Below are 20,387 nucleotides of genomic sequence, written 5' to 3'. Positions count from 1 at the left end.
CCAATGCTGTAACTTGGGAAAGAGTAAGTTGTGTGTCCAATGTGAGGGTCATGTGGAAACCCAACAGAAGAATGAGCCGCTAAGACATAGTTGGGAGTTGCTGAAACAGGTCAGGAGGAATTGGGAAACTGGCTGAATGGTTATTAATAACTAAAAATAGGGCTTCCCTGGTGGCGCAGTGGTTGAGAGTCCGCCTGCCGATGCAGGGGACACGGGTTCGTGCCCCGGTCCAGGAAGATCCCACATGCCGCGGAGCGGCTGGGCCTGTGAGCCATGGCCGCTGGGCCTGCGTGTCCGGAGGCTGTGCTCCGCAACGGGAGAGGCCACAACAGTGAGAGGCCCGCGTACCGCAAAAAAAAAAAAAAAAAAAAACTAAAAATAATTACCATGTATTAGGAAACTACTGATGTGCCAGGTACAGTTATATACTTTATCTTCTTAATCATCATGACAACCTGTGTAATAGGCTTGCACACAAAGAAACTGAGGCTCAAAGGACTAAGTGACTTGCTTAAGTTCCCACAACAACAAGCAAGTGACGAAAATGGGGGCAAACCCAGGCAGTGGGCCACAGTCTACTGGTCTACCACGCTCCATTGCCAATATAGTAATGGAGGGTATGTACTATGACATCTCTTTTATATGGTGTTCAGCATGGGCTGTAGAGGCCTGGGCCCGGCTGATTCGGGGGTCCACACTGGTAGAGACCCATGACCCATTCCATAGCTTGTAAAGAAATAATGCTCTTGTCCCCCTTATGACCTATTTCTGGCTCTTGTATCGATGCTCGTGTCATTGCATTATACCGGGATGGAGTTTCCTTCTCATGTATTATTCAACAACATTATTCATTGTATCTGTTGTGGCCTTAAGAAGGACTTCTTAAAGTTGAGACATGTGGCCTTTCTCAAGTCAATCACCACAAGAAAAGGCATGAAATCGAGAAGGTGGGAGAAAGGATTCCCTGTTCCTCTAGGGCTCTTTCCTTTACTCGCATACTAGGCGTCAACGAGCATGGATTTCTAAGGCATGACTTTCGGATGCTGGATGGTGCCCAGCATATAAAGACTGAAACCCAAAGCCATAATCTAAAGACCAAGGAGTATCTTGAGAACCAGATTATCTAGTTGCAAGTTACTCTCTGTGTTTTTTCCTGCTACTATCTCTGAACACGGCATGAAGAATTGTGTAACTATCCCAGCCTACCCTCTGCTCTACAGAGGAGCTGTTAAGAGAAGGATTGTAGTTACGGCATTAAAGAGGAGTAGCGCCCTCTGAGGTCCTCATGAAAGGTGAATCTTTGGAAATGAGAGTTGGGCCGTATTGTTTTTTCTGCCTCTCTCCATGTGGAGAATCTTCCTCCCAACTCAGCCTTGCAGCGAATATCACTTAGGATCATTTTGACTGCAAGGAACAGAATGTGTTGAACCAAACAATAGGGAGATGCATTATCAGACGTAACAGGAGGCTTGGGGTAGAGTAGGCCCCAGGCATGCTGCAATCCACATTTCAATGATGGCATCGAATACGCAGGTTCTTTCTGCGTTCCACTCAGCTGCCCTCAGTGTCAGCTGCTACCCAAAACTGGTTTCCCTTGTGGTTTTAAGATGGCTGCTAATGGTAATCAGGACTACGTCTTGTGCATATCAAGAAGTATGATGCTACCTCAAGCATGGACTATAATTTCTTACACTTCCCACTCCTGGACCAGTAACAGGCGTCAGTGGAATGCCACGCTGGTAATGGGTGGATGTCTGAATAGAATCAGGATTCAGTTGGGAAGTTCAGTTAGCAACCAACAGAATCTGCTGCAGAGAGTCTGGATATTATTTTATTTTACCGTGGAAAGTGGCAATTTCCTTAAAACTGGCCTTTGCTTCTGTGGTTTGCTAGAATTTAGGGGCCCCTCCTTATATGGAGACTGAGAGCCAGGTGGGGTTGCAGGGACACTACTGCCAGCTACACACAGTGCCAAAGCCTCATGCCACGGGTGACTTTTTGTTTATGGCTAATCTCTGAGTCACCGTCCAGAGTTTCAAGGGGCTGTAGCTACCAAGGGCTGACCCTATCCTCATGGAGACAACTGGCATACAAAGGAAACCCTTAAAATTGTGGGTCTGGAGAATTTCTAGGTACCAACATGTACCACTGTCTTATGCAAACCTGTTCAGACAAAGGCTTCATAGCCTGTGGTCCTAGGAAACTGTATTCATGGTCTGGCAGTGCTGAGTTGGGCCCTTTGCTTCCAGGAGGCAGTCGAAGATTTCAGTTGACCTTTTCCCTGCACTGCAGTTAATGTGGCCTTAAAAAAAAACTAGAGATTCCACACCTGGAACCCCAGCCCTCATTCCCTTCACTGAATGTTCATTTTCTAAGTGTCTCCCAAGAACCAGGCACCAAGAAGGAATGACTATTTACATGCTCTTCTACCTTCTTCTATTACTCACCCATGCGAGGAAGTAAGGGATCATATCAAAGGCAGACACTTTAGTGCATTTCTGATTTGGGAGGTACTGCCAGGAGCATGGAGGTGATGGATGGAGGAGTGCTTGGAATATGAGCTGCACATGCTTTTGTGGGTAAGGGGTTCTGTGGAGCATAATAAATGATAGGAGTCATTACGGGTCAAGGCTACCCTAAAACAGCCTTGAAAATAGCTACTCGCCAAGGGAAGCCCATATGTCATACTAGTTAACGTAGATCATGCAGAGTAGAGGTTTCGTCTATCAAGTATCCCATATGTCACTCTTGACAGGTAAGAAGGCTGCTGAAACTCAACAGAAGGCAAGCCTGGTGTTGACTGGGGGACCGTGGAGAGCTGCTGTCAAGGCCACTCTTTGTGACTCTTCATCTGGCATGCTCTCGCTTCAGAGAGGCAAACAACATATTGATTTTCTTCACTAGTGGTGTCTCAGTGACTAAGTCAGCGGCAAAGCTGCCAGCACCATGTAAGCAGCCCGGATCAGGATGGCGGAGGTGGGCATGTGGCACGTTAAGCACATACTCTATTCTGTGTATACTGGTTTTTAAAAACAAATAGCACAAACTTCTGCAGAAACTGTGTGAGTGTAAGTGTGTGTGTGGGGCGGGGGCGTATGTACCTATCAGAGGAAATGTGTTACATTTTGTGGACCTGAGAGTCTTTCTATAAAAATCATTTCTATTGAAGCTTCAAAAATTTTGCGAGGTCTCAGAGTCCTGTGACCTGGGAATGGTGGACACTGGCTGTATCTGGCGGGATTCTGGCCTGGGGGACTTCCAGAGCCAAGCAGCACCCTGGACTGGGCAGGCCGGGAGGGAGCTATGGACTTTTGCTTCTCCTCATGGCAGTGGGCTACCCTGAGACAATCCGGATAGGTGTTTGGTGTTCTAGGAAGGAACTTACCCTCTGCCAACGCTGGCCCTGGAGCCTTCCCCATGTGCACTGGCTCCTCATACTTTGAGAAGTTCAACTTAAGCCTAAATGTTAGAGGGTAAACCACCATTCCCTCTAAGGCCACCACCACACCCTTCCACCTTCATCCCTGCCTCCTCCTCTGGAATCACCTCCCCTCCATCTTTAACCACCATCACTACCATTCCTGCCACCCTGTCACCTCTACTCCTCCCCCACCACCTTCATCTCCAACCACCATCACCACCACTTCCACCATCATTGGCCACCGCCACCACCTCTGCCACCATCAGCACCACTTGCACCTCTTCCACCACCACCAACACCATCACCACCACCTTCATTGTTACCAACAAGCCACCACCTCCATCATCATCCCTACCTCCTCCATCAGGACCACCAGCACTGCCACTGCTATTACCGAAACCAAACCGTCTCCTGACCGCAACCACCACACAATCTGGGTGCTTACCCCGTAAGCCTGTGCATTGTGGGGTCACACCCCACTTGTTACTATTTCTTACAATTCTCCCTTTGTAAAAATTCTTACATTCTATAAATCTCCAAGCACAGACCAGAAAACTGTCTAGTTTAGCTACTAGAAATTTAATGAATCAGGGATTTGGATTAAATGACCGACCAATTCTTTGCCAGCTCCAAGATCCTTTGGTAGGAGTGTGTGTCTGTCTGATTACGTGTGCGTACTCATCCATATCCACATGCACGGAGGCGGCCAGTTCAGTCTGGTAATTGTCTTTCCAGGAGAATTTCTGATAGAGCCTAGATTTAGTGTGTAGAAGGAGACAAGGCACAATGACCGCTGCGCACGTGTAAGCCCTGCCAAGCTCACGCCATTCAGCACTACCTTAAAAACCAGTGACGTGTCCCAGGAACTCTGGTTCACGGCAAAGCTTGGGGGTTGCATGGCATAATGGAAGAGTCATCACGGAGAATTAGAAAAGACTGGTGTTAAAGAGCGTTTAGGACTCCTACTCACTGAATGACCTTAGGTGAATCACTTTTCTCCCTCTTAGCTTCAACTTCCTCTCCCTGTAATGGGAACAATTTTACCCACTTCCTGATATTACTGAGGGGACTAAAAGAAAAAACAACATGTGACAGTACCTGATGCCAGCCCGGAACACAAGGGGTATTGGCTCCTGCCTTTGCTCCCCCACTGCTCCGACTCCCTGAAGCCCTCCGTTGTTTGGGGAGCACCATCCTTGGTCCAGTTCTCTGAGACAGTGGGCTTCCTGTTCTCAGTTCTATCTCAAATGGCTCTGAAGAAAGAACACAGTGATCCTGTAAAATGTCACTGAATCAGAAGTTCTGCAGCTTTGCCAACAATCTGGGGGAGAGGACTTTAGAGCAGCTACAGGGAGAAAGTGAGAGGACACAGTCCTGGGCTTGAGCTCCTGCTGGGGACGGACGCTGGGCCTTCCATCTTTTCTGCCTCTTTAATGTGGGAACACACCACACACACACACACACACACACACACACACACACAGAGGCCCATCCCACTGCTGGGGCAGAGGATAGGGCAAGCAGGGAATGGGATCTGAGTCCCCAGAAGCCCCGAACTGGTGCCCATGGGGTTTGGTTGAGTCACTGCCCACGTCCAAATGACTCTGCCCAGGCAGTGTCTTCCACTGCAGGCCTCACCCCGGAGCATACAGATGAGCAGGCTGACAGCCTCCCTGCCAGGCCCCCTCAGCAGGTTTTTTTGCTCCACTTTTCTCCCTTCTGACTATGTCTCTTGCCAGCCTTTAGCCCAGGTCTCTCTCTCCTTCCCCTTGGCCTCAGCAATGGGGGCTGGCAGGCCAGGAGGCCACAGAAGCGCAGGCTGGGGCTGGGGAGCCATTGAGAGATGACGGCTTGGTGACAATGCCCTCACCTCTGTCCCAGCTGCTAGCACTGTCCTCGAAAGCCCAGGGTCGGCTCCCAGAAGCAGAGCCAGCGAGCCAGTTGGGTCTGCCTCTTCAGCAGTCATGGTGCTTCCTGGAAAGTGCCTTTTTATTTCCTTTTTAGCTCATAAGACTCTTCATGGGAATAAATTCTGACCAAACCTTGGGGTTCACGTGTTGGCGTCTACTGGAGGTGGAGACTTCACTAATACCCCGAGCCCTGGATTTGACCCCTGTTTTATCGCATAAGGCTAGATGACTTTGGACCAGTGACTTATCCTCTTTCTTTATGCCTTTCTATCTTAATCTGTAAAAATAGGAATAATGACATCTGTTAAGAGAGCTGTTGTGAATTTAAATGAGATTATTTAAATGAGAGTTATTTTCTGGCACTTGAAGATTTCCCAGTGTTCTACAAATGTTAGCTAATGCTGCTCCTACTACAACCGCCTCCATCACTATAATTACTGTCACTATCAGCAGAGCTTGTTAGAAGAGTTAACACCAATCTCAAAGTTGAAATCAGCTTTAGTTACCATTTAATTTGCACTTACCATGTGAATACTCTGTTGGGTACCTTCGCTGACATTAACTAGTCTAACCCTCACAATTAGCCTATGCAGTAGGTCATACAATTTTCTACCCGTTTAATGAGAAACTTCAGCGATAACGGTGGAGTCGGGGGGTGGGGGGTAATTTCTTAAGGTCCCAAGGACAATGAGGGTAGGGAAGGGAACTTTGCATATTCTTGATCCAGGCATTTATCGAGTTATTTATGCCTTGCTTCAGTCCAAAGAAGAGTTGAGGTCATGTGTCAGGCAGCAGAGCGCCCTAGAAAGTACAAAAACATCAAAACTGATGAGCTCTGGGTTGGAATCCCAGCTCTGTCACATACTAGTCAAATGACATGGGAATGTTATATAAAACCTCTGTGAGCTTCAGTTTCTACCACCCATTGAATTAGCTATGCAAATTGAAAGATATTCATTATCATCCCCATTTTCCTGATGAGTAACTCAAGAGTCAGAGATGTTGAAACTTTACAAAGTTTGCAAAACTATTAGGTGAGTAAATAACAGAGCCAGATATTGGCCCCAATTTGAAATCTGATCTGATTTCAAATTCCAAATTATTCTGAGCTATCTAAATGGTGCCCTTCCCAAGTGCAAAGCTGGGATTCAAACATAGTACCGTGCTTCCTATCACTGTCGTTTTTCTAGCAGCATTGGACTTAAGGGGAAAACATACCAGACATTCTGACTCCCCCATTTGCACCTGCGGCTCCCGAATGATTAAATGTCTCAAGCCCTTCTTTCAAGAATAATTAAAAACTATACTGCCTTCAAAGTGAAGAGGGAGAAGATGGACTAGTGGAAAGTGAGGCAGCCCAGATTATAGCTTGAGTTACTGGTTTCTTTCTCCTTCATCCGCCATTCCATGTACCATTGCAGTCTGGCATCTGCCCCAACACACCTTGGGAAAATGCTCTCCTAAGGTTATCAGTGATCTCCTGGTGGTCAATCTCACAGGCCTTTAAAATTTTTCCATCATTTAGTGCCAAATATATACAAACAACCTGCTACACAAAGGCACTGTGGGAGATGATTCAACCTTTAAAAGGTGCCAGGCCTCAAACCCAGTACAGTCTGTGGTGGGGAATGACAAGAAGAAGAATAAGCAGAATGCAAGGCAAAGCATGAGACGCAGATGCACAGACAGCACTGGGTGTTATCCTCACCTGTCCTCCCTCCCGCCTCCGGCTCTTCACCCTACCCATCTTCTCTGTGTGATCTTTCCACTCCCACGAATGAAGCTACCCGCCCCCGCTCCACCCCCAACAACCACTCCCCATTCAGCATCTCCCTAATTACACCCTGATCACTCAGTCGCCACTTTGATGGCCTTCAAAACCAACACGTTCAAAGCCGCACTCACCATTCCTGCCGCCAGCAGGCTTTTCCTGCAGAAATGCATCATTGTTCACCCTTAACACCTTTCTCTCCCTCCTCCCCCAAATCTAATCAGTCTCCAAAATCTTTTCAAATCTTCCTCCTGGATAGCCCTTGAACACATCTGCTTTTCTCATCTCTACAAGTCACTTGGTATATTTCAGACCACCCTGTCTTGCCTGGAGTGTTCAGCCTCCCAGCTGATCGCCTTCAGCTCTTTAGCCTGTCTCTCATCAGCTGTCCACACTTTATCAGAATGATCTTTGTAAAGGCAGACATTGATCTTGTACTTTCCATGTTAAAAATCCCCATAGTCTTCACCATAGAAGTCAAAACTCTTATGCCTGGCCCACAAGGCTTTTCCAGGCCTGACCCCACCTTCTCTCTCATCCCTTCCCATCTCCCACTCTACACCCTATTATGGTCCATAATTAAAGTGATTGAATAGTTTTTCATCCAAATCCGAATACTCATGAGAGTGAAATGACGCCCTAGTCATAATTAACCTGAGACCAACTGGGATTCCCCAGGGCAAATTGAGACGTTTGACTGGACAGTTCACAATGGCCATCTCAGACCCCAAATCTAAGTAAATTTTTCTCTCTTCCCCAGAGCTAACCGGCAACTTCTCTGTGTCTCTTGGCTCACGTTTTCAGAGACAGAGAATTCATTTGTCACAGCTCTTATTTTTAATGCAAACCTAAGCTATAGCCCCTGGCCAGCCTCCAGGCTGGTTGGCTGCCCTTAAGTCAGGTGACCAGGATGGGCCATTCAGGGGTGTCTGTGTGGGCTGCCTCAGAGCGTAGTACATGGCCAGGCTCACATATTCATAGTCACTCACTGCAGCAAGGCCTGTGGGTAGGGACTCCCTTAGAAGTGCATGGGGAGGAGGGGAGTGAGGGGCGGGGGAAGGGAGAAAAGGGACCAAGATGTGGTAGCATCTTATCCCTGGTTCCAGCTGCTCATGAAGGCCATCCATTTCCCTATTCTTTCTTCAGTTTGGTGATTTAGACGTTTGGGTTGGTTTTCTATTTCGTAATAGAGTCTTGACTCCATGGGACCACCATGGATAGGTCAGACCCCTCTTCCCCAGGACCCCCCATCAAATGTTGGAAGATAGCTCTTGGGTCCCCTGCCCCTGGGTCATTCCTGCTCAGCAGCTCAGCACAATCCACTGCACTCTGTGCATCCCTAGAGTTCACAAGAGCCTCATCAGAGGCCACCTAGAGCTTTGCCCTTCTTTAATTGTTGGGCTTATCTGTAAGGTTTCCTTTGAACAAAGGATTCTGTAGTTTTAAAATGTTTAAAGACAATTGCCCTGAGTTTTAGAACCAGAGCCCATGTTGGGTTCACTGTTGTATCTTCAGTGTTGACAATAGGCTATGCATACAGTGACATCAGTAAATGTTAGACAAATGAGTGCATTATTGGGATCAAGTTCCTTTACCACCTGCTCTCCTCTGAAGGCACTGGCCTCTGAGTTCCCTGGACTTATCTTCTACACTTTAAAAACCGCTCCCCTTCCTTGGGAACATTTTCCTGGAGGTGACAGGCCTAGAATGGACACCACCAAGCTCCCACCCACCCTGTTCCTCCTCCATACCCCAGCCACCCTGCCCCACCTCTCCCAGTACTGCCAACCCATCAGCTGGGTAACTTGGAGGATGTTTCTCCCCAGCTGAATTTTCTTCTTTCTCCCTTTCAGATCCTGGTGTGTTGTTATTCACTACTGGAAACAGCAGAAATCACTTTAGAGAGGAAGCCATCTGGTTCATTAGTCTGATTAAAGTCAAGCAATGGGATCTGAGCACAGTTCACATGATGAATCGTGTGCCTTCTCTTTGGCCACAGTGAATTTCACAGTGATTATTAATCTTGGGGCTCAGTCACCCCTCACATCTGCAAAATCATGTGGGTCAGAAAGAGAGGACAGGGCTATAGCCATATGATGTCGGGATTTTCTGAGTAGAAGGGGTTCAGTCTCCCCTCTCTCTCTCATTGCAGGCCTGGGAAAATCCACAAAGTATGCCAGGCTCCCCAAGTCTGTCAGAAAGACCTGGTCTTCAGTGACAGTGAGACTTGTCTTTAAAACCAGATTTTGCTGCTTATTAGCTGTGTGATTCCAGGCTCAGATTCTTCACCTGAAAGGAGGTATAAAATGTATTTTTAGAGGAGTCGCAAGGACCAGCAACTACTTAAAGCTCCAAATGGAGTGCTTCAGAATGTCTGGAGTGTAGATGGGAGTGGGCAGAGATGAGACATGAGTCAGAACAAGGTAAGCAGGGACCAAGTCACAAAAGGTCTTATTGGATGGGGAAAGGAATTTACGATTTTACGTTGAAAGTATTGGGGAAATTGTAAAAAGAGAAAATCACGGGACAGTGATATGATCAGATCTGCATTTTGGGACGCATGAGGAATCTGCTCTCTTGCAGCCCATGTGGAAATCAGCAAGGAAGCAAAACAAATCATCACTGCTGAGGGGCTGAAGATGGAAGGGGGCACTGGAGAGGGAAAGTCCAACTGATCCTGAGGCTTCTGGCTTGGGTGGCTTTGCAGAGAGTGGGAGCCAATCTCTACGGAAAGGAGCACAAGTGGAGAAGCAAATTTATGGGACACAAGGAGACAAGTTGATTCTGGGACAGGCTGAGTTGGAGTTAATAGTTCAAATGTTCCATTTAATGCCATAAAATCCGATATGTTGGGGATATAGAGTTAGACCCTGTCTAAAGGGGTCACCTCCCCAGGCCCCATTTCTAGGAAGATGAACAGGCAAGTGAGCCAAGACCAACCTGTTTATCCCTCCAGTCTGAAAGGTTTCCTGGGAGGTCCTTTTGGAGGCTCTAGCAGCCATGGCTGTGTCTAGAAATACTTCTAAGTTTTCTACCAAGAAATCTGACTTGCTGTGTAGAACAGCAAAACCTACCATTTCTTCCTTTGCCCTCATCCTCCAAGTATGCTCCTGTGAATATACCTTTTCTCTGCTGGTTCCAGGGGTGGGAGGGGGAGGGTAGCAGCTTCAATAGGAGGGAAGAACAACTGGTTTGTGCTCCTGCGGAAAGAGGTCAAAGATGACCCCAGAGGATTGCTGCTCTTAGGGGGAAAAGTCACAAGGGTGGGGAGAACGACAGGGATAAGCATAAGGAATAATGATAATCAGGGACAATAAAAACGAACAAAAGATGTCAAACAACCTACATACAAGGGAATCCCCAAACCTGTCTACAATAGGAGAGAAAAAGAAAATGGACCTAGTAGGTGCCTTCAGAAGGTGGGTCCTGTGATGGAAAGAGCACAGGTTTTAGAGCTCCACAGTCTCAGGTTCAAACCCCAGGTGTAAGCATGGCTGTGTGACATTGGCTAAGTCATGGAGGCTCTCTGACACTCAGTTTCTTCACCTGTGAAATGTACTGTAGAATAGTAATACTTTCCTTGCAGGGTTGGGGTAAGAGTTGGCCCAGCAAGGTGAGCAGTGCAGGGAAGCTGATGGATTTGTTTCTGCAGTTGTTACCGCTGTGATCGCCTCCATTGCCCTCCTTCCAGCTGTCCTTGGGCTGGTTCTCTGTGCTTCACAACCACAGGAACAACCCTGCATCCCCGTGGGGACCCAGACCTGAGGGACCCTCTCTGGCCACAGCCCGGGAGGACACTGAATGCAGGACATCTTCACCCAAGGAGCTCCAGAGGCCCCTTTTGGTTTGTGGAAAAATGAGGTTTGGCCTCAGCTTCCCTGGAGTTTGAAGACATCTGGTGATTATGAGGAGAGGCAATGAGGTGGAATGAGGCTGGGCCTCGGTGTCTGACAGAACTGCACTTGCCTCCTGCCCACTGCCACCCCAGCTCTGTGACCTTGGGTGCCTCACCTAACTCTCCTGAGCATCAGGGTCCTTGCCTCCCCCTTGAAGGGCTGCTGTGAGGATGAAATGACACAACCCACAAGAGAGTGCTGGCACATGACACGTATTTTCCTTCTCCCTCTTCCTTTCTTCTCGATATCTTTGAGATTCTTGACAAGAACAGAAATTAAATATAAAACTGCATAGGGCTCAATGATATAAATCAATCTCTTAAATGACTATTAAATGTAATTGTCAGCAGAAGAGAGCAGAAAACCCAGCAACCAGAATGCAACAAAATAAGCTGACTCTGACTTCGTGGATGGATGGAAAACTGGCCAAGTTCCTATTCTTCCCCTTTTCTTTCTTTCTTTCTTTTTTTTTTTTTTTTTGATGCTGCAGAGATGAAGTAACACCAATACCCAGGCTGAGGAAGAAAATCTCCAAATGTGTTTATGTTTTGGGTTTCATACAAGAAGCAGACAGTCACCTAGAACAAAGCAGCCCAATGATGCTTATGCAGTAACTCGGGTTTTGGAGCTCAAATTGGGAACTTTTCTCCATCTCCATTCACCACCCAAAAGCAAAAGGGTAAAGAGCACATTTCTGCTGTTTATTTCTATACTAAACAATCAGGAAAAGATCATGGAGTTGAGGTCCAAATTTCTATCAATTTTAATGACCAAGCATGAGGCAGTAAAGAAATCCAAAGCTCGCAGTATGTGCTTCAAGCTTTGCCTCAAGACCCAAGGAGGAAGACACAAGCTTACCCTGCAGTGACAGTGATATTTCTGGGGGAAACATCTGAGAAGAACTGTGTGGGCAGCAGTCTCTACCTTCTTAGCCTCATCACCCTTAGGAGACCCACCGTCAGAAACCAGCTCCCCGGTTCTCAACACAGTGGCACACCCCATCACTCCTAGAGACTTGGTGGGGCCTCTGTTGAGGGACCCAATGGAGGGCAGCGGTCACTGTGAGGGTCTGAGTGGAGTGTTTACCCAGGAGGCTGGAGAGGTAAGGGTAGGAAGGTGGGCAGACCGTTCACATGGTAGAACTAGAAGCTAAGCTGAGGCCCTTCCTCTTCCCTGTGTTAGTTTCTACCATGCATCAGCTATGAGGTGTTATGGTGGGTACCTGCTACTAAATATTTGACAAACAGCTCTGGTGAGAGTGGGGCAAGGGTGCTGATTTACAGCAGCATTTGCTATAAATCACAGTGGTATAAATACTCTCACTGTGGCTGATTTCAAACTACCAACATGATGTAACTGAGCACAGAATTGGGAAGAGATGCACACCATTGTCTCCAGCACACCACTGGGTAGGGCCCTGGGACCACCCCTGGCAGCAGGTGTCAACGGATCCCATGTGTCACAGGAGGACAGACAGAAGACCCTGGCTAGCTTTGAAGACACAGATAAGGCATCATCACCTACCTCTGAGAAGTCTCATTCCAGCCCCCTCCAGCCACCTACCCCAGCTGGATGCCCTGTGCCTCTCTCTCCCAGATCAATTGTGAGGCCATGGTGTCATCATTTGTCCACACGCCAGTCCTCCCATTAAACACAGGCCCATTCTTCATTTCCATACCTCCAGCACCTAGCAGAGTGCCTGGAAAAAGTAGGCTCGTAAAGAGCGTTTGGTCACTAAATGTGTATCGGATGGACACCAGAATGAATGACGAGTGAATGTTCTGGGGCAAAGAGGAGGAGGAATGCGGAAGCTGCCATCAAGCATCTGCAGAGATGTCCTATAAAAAAGGGATGCATTTTATTCTTACGGATACCAAGGCAAGATCAGGACCAACAAGAGGAAGTGGCAAGAAAACAGGTTTAGAGTCTCTTTGAAAAAATACATAGAGCTCCTAGCCCCTACAAAGCCAAAGAATGCAGGGTCCTCCCTGCCTTCCACCTCTCAATTAGCATCTCCTGCCCCTCACCCACTTGAAAAATGGCCGTGGTCTATTCCCCCTGCCTCCAGCCCTGCCCCCATACCTCAGCACAGGGAGAGGAGTTTTGCTGTTGTCACAAACACCGAGGGAACATCTGCTGGTGTGCATGCCTAGGCCAGCAGAGGTGGGGATCGCTCAAAGCAATGGAATATCTATAAATAAAGAAAAAGAACTCCCGGTGGGTGCTTCGGATCTCTCTCATCCTCCCTCCACCAACTGCTTGATTCTCTTCCCTTTAGACCTTAATCCCACAGCACCCTTCTCACCACCAATTCCTTCCCTGGGTGGTCGGTAATTTTTGCTCCACCTACTAGACTCAGCCTCTCAAGGACAGAGAGCAAGACGCCTGTCTGAATCCCCAGTGCCTACCATAGCATCTGGTACACTGGAGGTGCCCAAGAAGCATCTTTAAACGGAAAAAATTCACAAATGAGAAAAAAAGTCCACTTCCTACACCTGTAGTTCATATATGCCAAACTGGCAAAACTCCCAGAACACCTAGAAACAATTTGCAGGTCAAGAAAGCCACGACGCTAGCTAGAGTTCTGTGAGAAGGAGATTTGGGAAAACTCAGAGTCCCCCAAAGCACATCCTTCTAGGGCTAACTGTAAAAATCTTTTTCTCAGAGATAAATAATGACAAAAACTGTAAAATACAGACAGTTCCTTACTTAGGAACATGTTGTGTTCTGAAAGTCTATTTATGAAATTGTTGTTTGAAATTCTGAATAGACTTTTTCATGGACCCACGTTAAGAAAAGTAACTGACAATGTAGCTCTAACTGGAGATATTTGCAAAGGAAAATAATAAGAAGCAATAAAGCTATACTGTGAAGGGAACTTTTTCTTTTAAACATCATAAAATAGACATATGGAATGTGCCAAACTGTACAATAGCCTTTGGACCAGGGGCAACACTGGGAAGCAATAAAATGAAAATTTAAATGGTTTCTCTTTATTTATTATGGATGCTGATAACTTGAGAAAAAGCCAGTTTCATCTGGAACAGCTGCAGTTGAAAGGGATCCCTGACAGGAGCTTAGCACCGGCTGTGGTACTCAGATTTCAGGGTCCAGGTGAGTCACCTGCGGGATTTGTTTAAAGATGCAAATTTCCAGCCTCTGCCCCCAGGGAGGCAGATTCAATGGGTCTGAGATAGAACCCAGGAATATGCATTTTAACAAGCACTCAGGAGAGTCTGACCCAGGTGATTTGAAGACCACACCCGGAGGACTGCCAGCTGGAGAGGAAGGCACATCACCTCAGCTGAGCTTAAGTCTATCTCCTGAGACTGTGTCTCTTTGGTATAGCGCCCTGCCCCTTTTTCTCCTCCCATTTCCTTCCAGTGGTGGAAGAAGGTGGCCAGTGACTACCTGTCACTTCACGAGATATGTATGGGTTTAGGGTTAAGAGCATATGTCAGAGAGATGAAAGAAACTATTAATCATTCAGTAAAAATTGAGGGCTGAGATTCAGCTGGTATGCTGGTGATTAAAATAACAAAAACATTATACCTGTTGGAAAATAGCTTCCACCCTGAGTATCACATCCCCCCCTCGTACTTCCCTGCCAATAGCAGGCCCCAATTAAACTCTGTAGAATGGGATTAATAACATCTCCTTTGTAGAATTAATGTGTGTGTGTGTGTGTGTGTGTGTGTGTGTAAAGTGCTAGATACGTAAGTATTGAACAAATGGTTATTTATTTCTATTATCATATTGCTCAAAACTACTTGGAGAAGACGTCAAAAAATACAGCCAGGCAGCAATAATCCAGTTTTATATCATACAGTTTGACTTGTTCACGAGTGCTGTAGAATGAAAATGCAAGCGCGCTCAGCGTGGGAGACACTCACTCAGAGGAAGTGGGGAGTGTACTCACCGAGGGTTCTGGTTTCTCTTACCAGCTCCACTGCTTAATGCCTGGGTGATCTTGAGCGATCAGATCTCCAGGGTAAAGTGAGGATGAAGGTGCTCTCAGGAGGGTGAACATAGGAACCCGCCACAGGGCCTGGCACACGGTATGTGCTCAGCGACTGGTAGCTCTTTAGAAGATTTGAAAGTGGGGATCAACCTTCCCTCAGTGGTAGAACCTCAGGGACAACAAGGAGGTCTTCTTTAAATTCAATCCAATATTATTGATCCCCTACGATGCACAATACTCTCTGACAGACAGGAAGATGATTAAGGTGTAGTGTGAGGAACAACTGCTGTCCCAGGGATGGGGCAGGGCAATAGGTGTGAAGCACATGCAAGGGACCATAATAGGAGGCAGCCTGCTGTAAATACTAGGATAAGTGTTAAATAAATCTCAATGGGAGGAGAGGAGAGGGGATAATTAACTTCAGCAGAGAGGTAGCACTATAGAAAGAGTAAGAGAGAGGAAAAAGGCAGCTCTCCCTGCCGTGGGAGGAGCCTGAGTAGGATACAGAGATGGGTGGGTCCAAGGTGTGTGGGGATGATGAAGCCAGTCAACGTGTGGACCGAGTCCTTGAAGGGCTTACAGGAAGTGTAAGTGGATGAGTTACCCGGGCCCACTTCACGGAGGACCTCACATGCCATTTTAGGGAATATCAAGGTTATTCTAAAGCAGTAACAACAATAATTCCATTCACTGAGAACTTACTATGTGACTAACACTGTGCTAACTTTTGTTTGCAGCTACTTTAATTTTTTTAATAGATCTTTATTGGAGTATAACTGCTTCACAATACTGTGTTAGTTTCTGTTGCACAACAAAGTGAATCAGCCATATGCATACACATGTCCCCATATCCCCTCCCTCTTAAGCCTCCCTCCCAACCTCCCTATCCCACCCCTCTAGGTCATCGCAAAGCACCGAGCTGATCTCCCTGTGCTATGCTGTGTGAATTTTTTAATAGATAATTTCTTCTAAACCCCGTAAAAACTTATGCATAGTAAGTATTATCATGTCCATCTTATAGATGAGGAATCTGAGGCCTTGAAGGCTTTTAAGCAGAGGGAGGGCTCTGGGGTGTCTGCCTTCAGAAAGTAATTCTGGCAGCAGGTTGGGAGAAGGGATGAGAGAAGGGCCAGCACTTAGGGGCCCCCTTAATTTCTAACATATTGTGACATTTTGTGCCTCTAAACTGGTTAACAAGAGATAAAGAAGTGACCAGTATTTTTAAAAATGGACTGATTCTCTCAAAAGTTTTGTGAGTTGGACAGGCTTTGAAGCACATGGTCATTTATGGAACTGGAAGCTTTTCCTCCCTGTGGCTCTTCCCAGGGGTCCCCAGAAAAGCTTCCCCTTTAGGGACAGCAGTGAAGAATTCCACAGCAGTGTAGAATTCCACAGCACTGTCTCCTGACCAGACATAGCAGAAAACAGATCCAGAGTGATGTGAGTGAACCAAAATTAGCCTCTTTACAAGCTCATTAAAGCATGAAGTTAGCATCCATTGCCCAAAATACAACAGGAAGGCAACAGGCTTTTCTCTCTCTCTCTGTCCCTACTTCCTCACACTTCCCTTCCCTTCCTCCCACCGGGCCTCTCTCAACAGGCAACAGTCAAAGCAGGATCTTGGATGGGTGGGTGTCTCCTTCCTTTTCAAATAAACCCAATCAAAGTTCCTGAGAAATCCACTGTAACATTGCATAATTCTAGGCAGGGGGCAGATTTGCAGCCTGTTAGTCTAAAGTCCGCCAGCTCCTTTATTAAGTTTTCATGTTAAAATATTGCTATCCTTAGGGGCATGGAGACAGTTACTGACCCAAATTGTTGCTTCCTAGGAAGCAGACCAGTGAGTAAGTAATATAATTGGGCTTTTTTTTTTTTTTTAAAGACAGACTGTCTTGGGGGAACAGACCATCTTTAATAACTATACAGTTTTTGCATAGCAATTCTAAATATACAAAGCATTTTCACATATGCTTCTTCATTTAATCATTACCCTATCCAGTGGTACAGGTATTGCTAGTTCCATTTTACAGAAGAGGAAACTGAGGCTTAGAGACACAGACCCAGGTCTTCCAATTCCATCTAAATGGTGTGTTTATTACTCTTAACCTCATGGCTTCTCTCTTGTGCTTTCCCCCCAAGTTTATCAGTTGTTATTGTGGTTATTTTTCAAGCTAGCTTTGTGGAGGTGGTCCACCCCGGTTATGAGCCAGTACTTAAAAGTTGTTCAGTTGGCAGTACTTAACATAGTAGCAGAGCCAGAAAGGGTTGTAGAGACCGTTTCCAACCTCCTTATTTTACTAATAAGAAACCCGAGGCCCATAGAGGGGGTTGCCCTGCCTACATTCCCAGGGCTGGATTCACTTACCCTGTTCTTGGCAAAACTGTGACCAGTAGCCGAGCCTCCTACTTCTTCCGTCCCCATCCACAGCCTCACAATTTCTTTCAAGCACAACCTTTACAACCAAAGCAAAGAGGAAAGCTAAAGTTAGGACTTTAATATCCGTTCCCATCTTCTACCTATCTGATAAAATGGAAAGACCCTACTAATTATGAAATCATGAAATACTGGGTGGAAGGCAACTTGGAGATAATCTAGTGTAAGTTTTTGGTTTTGCAGGTGAGAAAAGTGAGGCCCAGAAAAATGAAGCAAACTGATCCCCCCAAGCAGGGTCTTGACTGAAGTCAGGTCGCCTGACCCCACCTCTGTGACCTCAGCTATGGGCAGCATCACGCACAGTTCCCCCAGCTTGTCAGAGACGGTCCAACTTAAAGCTTTCCAGACACAGGTACCTGACGCAGCCCCAGCTTTGCCTTGGCAATAGAGATCAGGCATCAGCTGCTGGCTTGGATGATGTGTTCCCAGAGCCACATGGCAAGTGTGAGCTGCCAACACTGAAGTCTCAGGGAATGAAAAGTGTTGAGCCAGTGAACCATCCAAAAATGCCCTGTCTCTCAGAAGCAAGGGCGCCTCATCAGAGTGCTTGGCCACCAGTGGGAACAGCATTAGAGTGGCCACGGAGGCTAAAGCCCACGCTCAGAAGCCTCCAGCCCTTTCCTCGCGTTCTCCTCTCCAACCTGGACCCAACACTGGGAAGCCCAGAACTTCCCCCTCCCTGAAACCCTCCGGGACTCTTCAAGCTCGGAGGAGGTCTCCCTTCTCACACCCTGAGAATCTGCTCTATACAACTCGACACTTAATTTTATACTGTCTTTCATTGCTTCTTAATCGTTTTGAGTGTTTGTTTTATAGCCGCCATGGGTTGCAAATGCTCCGGGGGGAGGAAGTAAGCTTCCTCCTCTGTACCCTGCAATGCATCTCCCAGTGTCACCCAAGAGCAGAGGTGTGCTCAGGTTCACAGCTACTCCTGCTTCAGACTCTTTCCACTTTACCTGTATTTGCACTTACAGCAAATGCTCAGTAAATCCTCACTCGTTTCACTGGGGCTCCAGCCTTTTCAAAGACAGAGTTCAGCAGCCAGGGCTTCTGTCAGTGCATGCCAAGCCTCTGTGCAAACTAGAGAAAAGGCAGGACACTGGCTCTGCCACGCTGCACGGCTGGGCTGGTGGGGCCTGGGCTTCAGCCCCTCACTGGGCACCCTGTTGCAGTGAGCCACCTGCACCCCTGGGCTCTCACGGAGGCAGCAACACGACATCTCTGCCGCCTGACCCTCCTCGGCTCTCCATTCTGACAGGAAGCCCTTACCCGGGAAAGCTGGCATCAGAGGCTTCCCAGCCCCTTCCCTGTCAAAACCAAACAAGAACAACAAAAAGCGCATATCTTCCATAGTTCCTCGATACTCATAGCCTGAAGTCTACACCGCTGGCAGGGCACTTAGGGACCCTCTACAACAGGGTCCCAACTTCCTTTCTTCTACTGTAAGGCCCAGAACTCTCCCTGAGTTGTCCTCCTTCTGTGCTTTCGCTTTCCCTCAGCCTAGGTTTTCCTGTCTTGCTGATCTGTGTGTCAGATCCCTACTCTCCTCTCACATCCCATCCCAAACCTCACCTCCCCCATGAAGTCTCAATCAACATAAATGTTCTCCATGCCTCTCCCTACCTCCAGCCCCCTGCCTTCCGCATTGCTTCAACCTCTTGCACAACCCTTTTCCCACATGTTATTTGCATGTAACCCAGTGGCCAGCTGTCTTTAAGTCCTCTGCCCACACAGGCTTCTCGGTACTCACCCTACATCAACCCAGATGCTGAACTCAACACCACCCTGAGTTCCCCAAAGGAATCCGCTCACAAATTGGGGAACAGATGCCTTTACAAATGCCTTATCTCACAGGAAGGGTAGAGAGCAGGAACCTCGTAGCGAGCCCCCTCTCCCCTAGCAAACTGCTTACTGATCTTTGCAAGCATCCCTGTTCTCCAAATCCTTGCTTGGCAGCCCTGTTCTGGACGTTTCTCTCTCGTTACTCTTCCTCAGCGCACTCCCAGCCAAGTGTCTGCATTCTGTCTCTGCATGTCTTTCCCATTCCTCCCACCCAACTTATTTCCTTCTAGTTCAAATAGGCAGAATAACTCCATGTTGCCCCAACCCCTACCTGCAAGCATGCATCCCCATATCCACCATAATGCCTGGCCAAATACAAGCTCTCTCTCAGTTTCCCCTTCTTTGGAAGGAGGCAGGATTAGACAGAACAAAACTGTTTTCTTGTGACGTGTGGATAAGCGTGTTTCCCTCCACAGAGAATGTGGTTCTGAAGGCGAGGATTTTGTCTTCTACAACCACCCAACCTAGCACAGTGAAAATGCATACAGTAAGCTTGAGACCAGCCTTCTCTTCTATCAGGGACAGGGACAGCTCTAAGCCCATTCTGTCTCTTGCTTCCTCTTTCTTCCCAAGGAAGGCCCAGGACTAGAGTCAGGGGAAAGTGCTGGAAGACACAGGAGGAGCTTAACAGATAGTCAAGAAATGAATGAGTCAGTGAGTGAAAGGAAAACAAGAAAAGATAAAAGAACTTTGAGAGCACCCTCACCAGGATTATTTCAGTCCAGCTGAAGGGAACTTTAAGAACCAAGCCAGGATGATAGATAGATAGATGACAGGTGAATGGTGGGATGAAGTGTGAACGTGAGGTCCTTGGTATTGGCACTGCCTTCACTATGCTCTGGGACCTTTGGGAAATCTCTGAGCCTCAATTTCTCATGGGTCCCTTCATCCTGCCTGCAGATGGCCCAATATGGACACTGACCATCAGGGTCCTCGGGGCTGTTTGACATTCCTGTTTGAGGCTTCTTCCCCAAATGCCCAGACACCCAGGGCCCCCGGCGCCTCTGCATCCGCCGAAAGCTTTTCTTGGCTGCAGTCCTGAGCCGGGGACCTTTACTGCCTGCTGGCGGAAAAGAATTCTCAGTTGTGGAAACTGGTAAACTTTACGTATTTTACAGATGAGAGACCAAACTCCGGATGACTCTAAATGTG

At 47.3% G+C, this 20,387-nt stretch overlaps 1 long non-coding RNA gene across 1 annotated transcript in view; it reads right to left on the bottom strand.

The window, feature by feature from the left end:
• Nucleotides 1–20,387, bottom strand: part of LOC125964498 (uncharacterized) — a 168,563-nt gene that overhangs the window by 78,549 nt on the left and 69,627 nt on the right. The window lies entirely within an intron of this gene.

This window comes from Orcinus orca, chromosome 5 (assembly GCF_937001465.1).
Source record: "Orcinus orca chromosome 5, mOrcOrc1.1, whole genome shotgun sequence".
NCBI lineage: Eukaryota > Metazoa > Chordata > Mammalia > Artiodactyla > Delphinidae > Orcinus > Orcinus orca.
Note: the sequence above shows the minus strand (reverse complement) of the source record. Positions and strands in the feature narration are given on the sequence as shown.